Source organism: Phasianus colchicus, chromosome 5 (genome assembly GCF_987193195.1).
Source record: "Phasianus colchicus chromosome 5, bPhaCol1.hap1.1, whole genome shotgun sequence".
NCBI classification, from domain to species: Eukaryota; Metazoa; Chordata; class Aves; order Galliformes; family Phasianidae; genus Phasianus; species Phasianus colchicus.
In genome coordinates, this window is record NC_143440.1 from 30491585 (window position 1) to 30503093 (window position 11509).

The 11509-nt window shown below is 44.6% G+C and overlaps 1 long non-coding RNA gene across 1 annotated transcript; it reads left to right on the forward strand.

Moving 5' to 3' along the window:
• LOC149917822 (uncharacterized) lies at positions 1 to 11245 on the forward strand. The gene is made up of 3 exons (XR_016466910.1): positions 1 to 1009; positions 7689 to 7751; positions 10197 to 11245. It is a non-coding gene; the product is annotated as an uncharacterized LOC149917822 (long non-coding RNA).
• Positions 11246 to 11509: the final 264 nt, after the last annotated feature.

Sequence of the window (11509 nt, forward strand, 5' to 3'; positions counted from 1 at the left end):
ACTTTCCAAACAGAAGCTGACAGAAGTAAACAAAACTGCAGCATGCTTTATGAGTACCACTCCTCCCACTGTAACTGAAAATACAACAGCTGAAGGCAAGCAGCTCTGAAGTTTCAGTTGCTGTAATGCAAATTAAAAAGCTTTCAGGATAAAAGGGATGTTCCTTGTAAGCTTTCAAAGGGGCAGCAAAGTCTCATTTTAATGGTGGCACTCTATGGCTTCTTGCCACCTACTCATGCTTGTACCAAAGTTTACATCTTTGCCATTTCCTGCTTCTTATCTTGTCCAAGTTCGTTCTCTGGACAGCCTGAGGAAGACAGTCTTTCAAATCTGCAATTAGGATTTTTTCTCCTCTGCTTCTCCTCCCCCTCCTACTCCTACACTAGAATTCATCTTTGTTGCTTGCTCATACAGTTCCAGTTCAAACTTTCTGTGGCCCACATCTGAGTTTCCCTGAGTTGCTTCAGTGTTTTGTTAACTTTCATGGTGGGACTTCTTGGGCATCAGAGATGATAAACCACCTTGTCTGAAGGAAGCAAGCAGGCATTTTTAATGTTAAAGGAGGAGGAGAGGGAGAGAGACAATTCAAGACAAAGCATAAAGATGAGGATTGCCCATTTCTCCTCCTGTTGATTATCTCTCTGTCCCAACTGCACGGGCATCCTTCTCTGCTCTCAGACTGTCACAGGTAATTTTGGTTTGGTGCAGACAAACCACAAGTTTTTTTTAATGTTCCCCCTCCTCTTACTCTTCGTGGGAAAATAATGTCACTATACTTTTCTGCAAGTGGAAAGAGACAGATAAAAGCAAAAATCTTCTGTAAGTCCTGACCATAGAATTACATTAATGATGACAGTGTAGGTCTTTTGTGAGGTATGAGGGAGCAGGACACCCATGTCCTTCCCAGCCCCACCACCAACACAGGCTCAGCATTTTCAGAGAAATGGGAGTGCCCTGAACTATGCCTCCCACTTACGTGTTTCCTTGCTGTGATAAGTCTGCAATTATGGTAAGCACATGGAGAACTCAATGCGCAAAACATGAACTCGTTGTTTTGAAAGTCTGGGCAATAACATCTTGATGACTCACTTATCTCTGTAAATAATGACCAGAATGCACTTATTTATTCACTGTATTGTGAAGATACAGAATACTTCAAAAAGTTTTGTAGCTTTCTAGGACTAAAAGGGGGAAAGTGATGCTCCTTATACTGTTATAAATTAAATCTTTGGTCATTGACCTGATTTATGGTGTTAATGCTGCATAAGAAAAGAGTACTACTTTCACAGCTTTTTTCTAATGCTATTTTTCTGCTATTTTCCTTCCAGAATAAGCATGGAATACTCATGTAGCCCAGAAAAAATCTTAAGCTACAAAACATTCTTGTATCTAGCATGGTACATTGAATATCTAATTCATCACTGTGTTCAGAGGCAATCAGTTCTTCCAGAAAGTTCAACATCCATTTCAGGAACTGGACTTAACCATTGATGACACACATACACGTGTACCCTGCTCATGTTGGGGAGAGGCGGTGAGGAAGTAGAGACAGAGTAACAGAAATGCTGGTGCTATGAAAAACAGAGTGAGGCATAAGAAGGAATAGATAGTGAGGGAATACCCTCAGTAATGAACAAAGCAGAAATTAATAAAGGGAGTCAGACCAGAATGTTTCTTCTTTAGTTCTTTTTGAACTGCTCTGAAAATGAAGTGAATTAATAGTTTCCAACCCTAGCAGGTAAATCTGCAGCAAGCAGAAACATGAGAATACAGAAGGTGGTAAAGCAATATTAAAAAAGAAGATTACAGACTGGAAATTGGGCTCAGTGCAAAATGGCTTTTTTTTCTTTCTTTTTTTTTTTTAAGTTACTGTAACTGTAAGAAAGAAACGAGTGCCAAAGGAAATGAGAATTTAAGAAAATATAGACAGCTTGGCAGGGCCATAGAATGGAGGCTTTAAGGAAAGAAAATTTAGAGAGCAGAAGGAAATATTAGTTGGAGAAATGATAGCAGCTTAGAAACATCAGTTTTCAAAGAAGTGATTTTGCACCCAACTTTTTAACATCAAAACCCCTCACCACATGAAAATGGTAAGTTTTACCACACTGATTCTAGGTGGGAAGTTATGTGCAAACTTTTTTTTAACCTGTTAGGAGAAAAGATACACAAAGGCAGAGAAAGAAGAAACCGATTCCAGCAGTTTAATAGTTAAGCTGCTGGAATAGTTACCAGACACTGTTTCTGTAGGAATGATGAAGCTGAGATTTAGAAGACGTTGAAAGAATTGTGATTCCGAATGGCCAAATACACATTAGTGCCCCCACCTTGACACAAATAAACCACAGCTGCCTGGACAGCATAATTCCCTTTTGGCTTGAAACTGTATATGTTATTTAGAAGGCTCTTTGAGAATAGAAGTAGCCCAGTGAGAGATTCATAGAGAAGCCAGGGATCTAAAGCTGACCCAGCAAATAACTGCTTCTTGCTGCCTGTGCAAGAAGACTGAGGCAGCAGTCAGCAAAGGTAGCTGGAAACAGAAAATAAGCCCTGATCCTTTCCTCTAGGAGATAACAAAGCAATAGCAGGTGCTTAGAGGCCGCTGTGAAAGGCCAGTCTTGAATCCTTAATAGTCTGAAGCTTGTGCTGCCATTTTGGCCTTCATTTGTCAGCAAGGAGAGCTATCTGGCTCCTCCTCATTCTTTAATGTGAAATTTTTATTCTCTCCACTGCGTGAAGTCACTGAACCTTCTGACCTGTTTACTCAGTGCTTCCAGAGGCGATTCATTTCCAAGCATTATCATGTTACAGGTACTTGGAGTCCCTAGTTCAGCCCTTTATGGTAGTATTTATTATTCTGGTTTGGTCTTTGAATGCTCAAGCAGCAGTTTTTTCCTCTTCAGCTGTCGCACTGCAAAGCTGTGTTGTCTGTCTTTGTTACTCACAATACCCTTGTCCAGGTTGGGAGTTGGGATAGGGAGCACATCCAGCATCCATCTGGGCACACAGCCCAGGTGCACATACCGATTTTGAAATGGCTTCCCAAGCAGTGTTCTCCCATGCCACTCTTGTGTGACTTAGGGAGACACTCATCTGACCCCAGCCCAATGTATGGCTATTTATTCAGCCAGATGGTGTTGGATCCACAACCCCTTAACTGCACATACATCTGCAAACAACATGCTGGCCATAAGCGCTGCACTCATGGAAGGCATCAGGAGCATTGTGCCAAAGGCTGATGCACCACATTATCCACAAGGCAAGTTCTGTGTTTGTCTCAAGAAATTACACCCCATGTTCTTCTGGAGTATACCTGGGAGAAAACTGATAATGGGAAAAGCTTCGTGGCATGTAGATTGGGACTTTCAGATAGTTTTGTAATTGATGCCGTGGTGTATTTGATTCTAATCATTGATCTAGGGGTGAAAGGCTGTGTACACATTTCTGCTTCAGGAAGGTGGTGTAGTGTAGCTTGTTTACGCAGAGTCTGCCAGAACTGGCAACTCTAACCAGTAGCAATGAAGGACTCAGCATAGAATGGAAAGCTGGCCTGAGAAAACTGTAAATATTTGAGCAGCTAATCTGTGCTACATTATCAGTACCTGAGCGAGGTAATTAAAGCTAGCTCTTGCTAGCTCACAGTGTAGGCATAACTTGGGTGTCTAAGAACATTTACTTCTACTTTCAAACTTCCCTTTGTAGTTATTTCATGTGCTAAATGCATTGTATGGTGGGGTTCAGGGGCAGCATGTTCCACTGTCTGTCACAAATACTAACACTGGAGATTTTTCCTTGATGAAAATAGTTGTTGTCTGTGCTTTGGGATATTACGCTTCAAGATGCTACACTGTGCTGAGACAGGCAGGACATCACTTCTCAGAATGAGGCAATCACAGATGCCCTGTACACACTGATTAATCCTTTGTTTTGGCCCTCAGCTTGCCAAGTGCTCTGGTAGCCTCATAATTGCAGATTTCACATAAGCAAATACTTGAGTGTTTGCACCTATCAGTCCTGTTTGTTAAACTTCTAGGAAAGCCATCTATACCATGCAGCTCACAGCAAAGCAGTGGAGGAATTGGCAAAGTGTTTTTCAAGTGGTATTTAACACAATTCAACACATCTGATTTAAGGTGTTCAGCTGAAATACTTACAATTTTAGAAGTTTGGGTGCTTCCATTCAGTTCCTGACATCCAGAGCAATCAGACTAGTTAGTTCCTAGTGGTCCTGTATCCATCACTGAGGTGCATCTTCCCCAGCCTGAAGCACCATATCCGCCCTGAATTAAGATTCTGCAACCTGAAGCTGTCTGTCTTTGTTCCGCTGGGAATCCCCCTGCTAACAGGAGGGGATTGGAAGTGTTGTCTCATGAAGTGCCCAGGATATGTGGAAATAACTTTGTTTGCTGTCCTTGGCTGCTTCACGTCCCTGCCAGGTGTGGTCTGACACAATAGCATAGTGCACTCCTGAAAAAGCTGTTTGTACATGTGGACAGTCTGGGATAAGGTTTGCTTGGCTAAAGCTGAGGGGAAGAAGTTCCTCCTTTGTAGGAAGTGGAGTGGAAACTCCTGACTGCAGAGTGAAGGCACTGAGGTTCCACTGCTGGAAGGCACACGAATGAGTGTGGTCTGGGTAAACCCACAGGCCCATGGAGGAAGGTTAGGAAATTTAGTCAGGAAGAGAAGAACATGCTGCTAAGCATGTGCAGCTGTGGGACCAGCATTACTGAAAGCCTCTGTGATTCAAAGGACAACTTGTGCACAGCTGGAAACTGGTCCTGAACATACATCCTCCTAACTACCACCTGAGACCATCTCAAGGATTTTTCTGGAGCGTGCAGGAGATGGGGCAAATGTGGGTGATACTCATTGCTTTTGCCAAACTCCGTGTGTTGTGCTAGGAAGTTGAAGGATAATTTGTTTCAAGGGCCTCACCGAAGACAATGTGCTGTACCCAGAGCGTGCTCCAGGAAGATACAAACCACCTCCTTGTGCAAACGTGGAGCTTTGGGACAGGGTGTGCTGAAGCTACTGTGGGTATCTGAAGAGTTGGATGCGTCAGCCTTTCCTCCTGTGAGACGGGAAGTGATGGAAAACAGGGAAGACATGATGCTGTAGCCCATTTAAATTGAGGGATACAGTGTTTAGTGGATTGAGGACCAAAACAACCACCAGGCCTCTTTCTGGTCTAGGCAGTGCAAGTTTTACTGCAGAACTGCAGTGGCAGCAAACACCTGGTCTTGTTCAAGAGAAGTGAGTCCTCCATGCTCTTCTACAAGCAGCGTGATGTTTTGAAAATGCCAGTGCTGCTAGGGAAAGCAGAGAGAAAATGAAGAGTGTGCTTGCTGACCCAACTGGTCTAGCAAAAGGTCTGGAATTTGGTGCTGCATCTGCACATCAGCAGTGAGTGTACATTCCTCAGGAGGGACAGTGGTGGCTTTGCTCCCTTCAGTGCTGTTGGTGGCAGTCCAGTTTCATCACTCCATCACTGGCTCAGTGGTGTGCTGGCATCCAAGCACTGCCTTTGTTAGATGCATCATGTAACTAGTATGAAATCTGTGGAACTCACCGCCACTGAGTCCGAGGATGAATAAATGAAGCTCAACGCTTCTGTGCCAGAGAACTGACTTTTAACATTAGATTAAGGAAGAAAAGTGATACGAAGAGCATAAAACAAATTCATACTAATGGCAATTGAGAAACAGCTTTTCTTGTCACAGATTGTTGCAGAAGATTTCTTGCATCTTCTGGAAAAAGAAGCATTGGTTATTGCCAGGGACATGATACCAAAGTAAGCAAACTGTACGTAAAGAATAACTTTTCAGGTCCATGAGTGAGTGGGCCACGATGGCAACAAATTGCTATTGCTCACTGCACTGCTAAGCATGTTTTCTGAGAGGAAAACAAAATGTTTCCACCTGTGTCACCAAACTCAGTGGTCATAAAAATCAGATGGCCATGTGGAAAGCCACCCTTGCGTTTCCTTCCACTATCTGCAGCAAGCAGTGAAGGTGAATATTAAGGGCTGCCCACAGCACTGATTTTTCATTAAGATGAATTGGTTGCAATTAAGCCTATCACAGATGTATGTGCTAATGCTGTGTTATTTATGGCCTGAACGCAATCCTTCTTTTTCTTTTCCTTTTCTTTTCTTTTTTTTTTTTTCTTAATCATATGAAGTTTCATCAACTTGCTTTTTCTTTCAGTCTTGTACTATTTCTGCCTCTCCCTCTAGAATATATGTTGGTGTGCCTTTTCTTCTTTCAGTGTCTGTTTTCTCTCAAGGCCTATTTTTTTTCTGTTGTGTTTAATTGTTTTTCTCCTGATTTATTGTTCCAAGACCATGCTAGGCAGTCAGTTTATTTATAATTTGGATTATTTTAAAATGGATCCAGAGCTGTAGGTCAATGTTTAAAAATTAACTAATAAAATACACAAATGAGGCCCAATGGTCAACATGAGATTACACATCCACTAGGATTCGCATGCTACTCCAAATAAACCACTGGGGAATACCAGCCTCGGGCCCTGAAAGCACGGAAAATTCACTCATCTGGACTGCAGTGGGCTGGTCCTGAAAACACACGTGAGGACCTTTGCTGACAGCACCAGCAGGTGCTGGTATGAGCCCTCTGGACAAGCACAGGTGACAGTGTGGTGTGACAGAGAAGGCTGAGCTCTGCCTAGCCCAGGTGCTCATCTCCGAGGAACTGACCCGCTCTTGTCTGGGTGTTTGGGGAATTTGCAGATGAAGGACCGATGATGTGCCACACACAGAGTAGGCCACAGATCCAAGGTCAGCAAGCCTTCGCTGCGCCTTGCCCCTTTCACAGCCTGGAAAAGCCACACCAGCAGGAGGCAATGCAATGTGCACCCCTCTGCCGTTTTGGCACTAGCCCGCATGTGGGTGTCACATCTCTTTCTTCACTCTTTCATGAAGCTTCCCAGTAAGCAAATGGTGTCAGGATGTGGCCAGAAAACCTCCAGAGCTGCAGAAGGAAGATGCACCTGCTCCGTCCCAGCTTGCTGCTGCCCTGAAGATGCGTGGGTCAGGCGCTGGTGCAGCATGGGCCCAAAGCCTCCCCAGGGCCCTGTTGTGTCCCTGACAGAAGCACACCGAGGCTGGAAGCAGGAATCAGCGCCAGCCGCTGCCAACAGAAGGGTGTTGTAGCAGTTGCCCCAGTGAAAACAAGATCAGGCGTTTTAGTGCGGTGTTAACAGCTATGTTAAAATCCTCACACTTTCCAACAAAAGAAAGGCCCTCAGAGAAACCCAAACAAACACTCACACAAGCAACACTGGAAGTTGGCTTGAGTTACAAACACAGGAAATTAAATACAAAACTGTGTTACAATAGCACGGAGGATCTGACTTAAAACAAGCCAGACAAGAGCATGCACTGTGCAGACTGCCATATTTTCCCTGCTCCCGATCTCAAAGGCATTTCCTACAAATACACACTGCGTGGTATGTTTGTACATACATGTGTGCACACACACATGTACATGCATGCACAATTTCTACCACAGTAAAGAAAACAGTAGAATAAATAGTAGAATTTAAATAGTAGAGAGGCCTTTCTTCGGGCAGAGCTTATGAACTGTACGTGCTCATAAAGGAGCTTTAGTCAGGACAGCAAATACCACATGCTTCGGAGCAAAAGCTTATTCATTTTATTTTCTTCCTTATAGCAAGATGCTGCAAAGCTTCCATCCACTGCACAACGTCACAACAAACGAAGGTGCGGTGTAAAGGTGAGAGCAAGGGCAAGAAGGCAGGAAGTCCTTAAGCAGGTTTTACTGCTGGAAGAAAACACAGTATTTACTCTTCAGCTGCAATTGCGTTAGCAGAAGACACCTTTGCTCCAGCAGAAACTCACACCGGGGGTTATGCCCACAGACATCTCCCCACAGAGATGCCTGCCGGCCGCTCCAGCCGTCCCCTCACGCGCCCTCACCCACAGCACGCGCAGCGCCGCGGGCAGGCCGGCCGCGTGCCCCCTGGGGCGGCCCGCTGGGCAACGCACAGCCCGCCTGCAGGCACTGCGGCCCGGGGAGGCGGGGACTGGCCCGAGGCCGACATGTCTCGACTTGTCCCTCTCTCTGGGCAAAGCCCTTCCCCTTGCCGCAGCTCTGTGTCTGGTGTCCTCGGTTGTAGGGCACGCGCTTGTTTTTCTGCTTTTATCTTCAGAACACTTGCAGAAGTATTTCAGATGAGAACTCTATTATGTTTTCCTTTCCTTTATTACTCTTTGCTACAGTTTGTCAATACTGGCTACCGGTGTTATTTGAGGCCACACTTTAAAAAAAAAAAACTCCTTCCCGAGCTCCGGGCATTTATCTGAAGTTCTGCATAAGGTCACATGTCTCCTCCAGCAGAAGGTCTTACAAAGTTAAACAAAGTCCCCTCGCTTGCTCTGTCTGAGTAAATACAGACCATATTGGAGTAAATAAACAGCCAGGCAGCGTCCCAGACAATGGGTCTTGGCGATGAATTAATAAACTCTGCCTCTCGCATTAGCAGAGTGTGACTGGAACTGGCAGCGGGCCCTGGCGGCCCTCCAGAAACGATTATTACTAGACAGAGCCAAAGGAGACTTGGCACGGTGCAGGGCCCACAGCTGGAGATTAGGTAACAGAGTAAATGTGCTCGCCGTGCTGCCAGGGCGTTGGTCACCCTGCCTGCAGAGAGGGTCAGGGCTGTGTTTTTGCAACTCGTATTCACACGGGGTGCCTGTCCCCCCAACTCACGCCGCTCTGGTTTGCAACCCATGGGTTTGCTGTGTGGAATCAGAACCGTCATCTCAAACCAAGCAGTCAACCAGAACGTTTGTCTGGGTGGATCATTGTGCTCCATTCCTGTCCTACCAACCAGCCAGAGAATCTGATATCCTTGGGTCAAACAGGGCTTGGTAGTACTGCCACAGGGACAGGCTGGGCAGGCAGCTGGGCAGTGATATTTTGGGCAAGGGAGACAGATTTGCTACTGTAAAGAAAAGCTTCATTTGGACTTGGTTCTGAGCTGAGGGTTGTGTCCAAAGGCAGAGAAAGGAAAGCCCTTCTCATAGCTTGCACTGGGAAGGAGCTGATGCCTATAGAGAGCCATTGCTAAGTTAGTCTCTTCCTAAACTGGGCAAAGGCTGTCACCCAGACACATTAGTGAAGGAGGTGTAAACAGGAGGGGACTGTGAACAGCTGGTAAAGTCATCCCTCAGTTCTCACATACAAAAAAAATGTGTGGCTACACTGCTTCTATGGACTATGGTGCAGCAACACCTGAGCTCTTCCCCAGAGCAGAAGAGCCACCACCCTGGAGCTTGGAAGTGTGGTACCCACACTGGAAGAGCATTTCAACAGTTTCAGTTAGAAGGTTTATCAGGTGGGCTAACTCCAGCATGGATGCTCAGCTGACACAGCTGTCCTGATTCTAAGAGTTGAGCTAATTTCTTCACGTAGTGTGGCACCAACCTTGTAGATATACTGGTTCAGTCAGACCAGCTTTTTGGATCTCTGACACGGGTCTGCTTACTGCCATACACAGGCATCCCGAGGCTTGCAACCAAAAATCCTCATGATAAGCTGTAAACATATTAGCAGCATCAGACTGGCCTAGCACTTGAATACTAGAGTGTAGGTGGAAGAGGACGTGATAACTACTCCCACTGTGAAACATTTTGAGAAGTATGAATGAATAACTAATTTTTTCAGTGTCTTTTGAAGAAGGGGGCTATATACTAAACTTCTCACTCATAGACAGCCTGAACTCAGTCCCAGAGGGCCCCTGGACAATTGTGTTGGCCCTAACTGCAGGACCATCTTTGTTTGGAGCCTGGGACTTTTACATTGCATTACTGCAGCATTGGAAATGAAAAGCAGGAAGAAAGCAGGCTTCCTTAGTGCCACTATCCTGACTAGAACTACCTGGATTGTTAAAAAAATACACTTTACCAGTTATATAGTTGTCAATAAAGTTACCCATAAAAAGGGCATAAAATATTTCATTTTACATGTGTGTCACAGTAAATGGCAAAACAAGCATTTCTCGTCCTCATTTACTGCTGAATCCCCAACCTGTCCTGAACTGAATGCCCCCAGAGAAAAGCAAGAATAGTTTCCAAGTCTGAATACTGCCTTTTGTCAGTAGGTTTGAAAGCCCTTTACAATGGAGAGGAATCTCATTTTCTGTGTCTTTCCATACAGAGAAATGGAGTCACAGAAGCATAGCCTGAGCTCTGCTCTGCTCAGTACCAGCCTGCTGTCACATCACTTCCACCACCCGGCTATCTCTGGGCACTGCTGTGCCCTCATCACCCAGTGCTGTTCCTTGGGGGCTGAAATGCCAAGTGCAGCCTCGTGTAGACTTGCCATTTAAACATTCGTTATCTACAAATGAGATTATGAACGCTCCTGGTGTGAGTAGGTGATCTGATCGTTGGGTCAAACAGATGAGTATTTCAGTTCATGCTGAACAGAGGTAAGGTAAAATTGACTTTGCAGCCTTTTGCTCACTCTCAGAATACTTCCTCCACAGCAAATAAGTAGGGTTTTTCTTTCATAACAAGATTTGAATCAAATAATTGCTTTCCACTAGTCAAGGAGTAGATTTTGTTCTTCTCCTTAAATCACCTTCAGTTTGATGAGCATGGGCACTCCTTGCTGGTGCCTCTTACCACTGCCTGGAGAGAAAACCTCTGCAGAAAGTGAAATTCAGAAGAGCTAATAAAACATTTTCTGAAGGGTTTGAATCTCTCATTCCAAAGAAAACAAAGAGGTCCGATGACCTTTCAACCTGACCTTTTTTTTTTTTTTTCCTTAGGCATTAAGAAAAACATTCTGCAAACAATGAGTGCTCGTGGTAATTGTCCCTCCCCTGTGCCCCAGTTCTTGCCAAAAGCAACATTTCAATGGCTATGGGGGGTGGAGGTTGAAAGCAAATGAGTGAGCAAGCAAATGCTGGCTTTCACACATCAGTGGTTGGCTACGCCCTGACCACATCCAAGGAGGTTCAAGGTGAGGGAGTCGAGCTCTCAGACTGCTCCTCTCTGAATTTCAGAGTTGCAGGTATCCAAAATATTGCTGTCCAAGTAAGGAAATCTGTGTCAGAGAAAAGCTCAGGAAAACATAAGAAAATGGGTTTTAAAGCAGTAAAGTAGTAGTGAAGTGTAATTTTTATCATCATCTCTTTAACTGACTACTGAATTCCCTTTTATTTCACATACCACTTCGAATCTCTCAACCTATTGTGGTCATTTTTCTAGCATCAGGGAGAGACTTGGTTTAAAAACAATTTCATGTTAGAGACAAAAAGTACTTTTTTATATGAGAAAAATCTTCTTGTACCATTTATCTCCATTGTTTTCCACCACTAGGACCTGCAGTGGATCCTGCTGTGACATGTTTCCAGCTGCAAAAAGAATCAAAAGATTTAGGGTTGAGTTCCCTCCTGATTCTGGAACACGTTCCACTGTGCAATCTTTTGTAATATCTCTCTGCAATAAAAGCACTAATGCTCT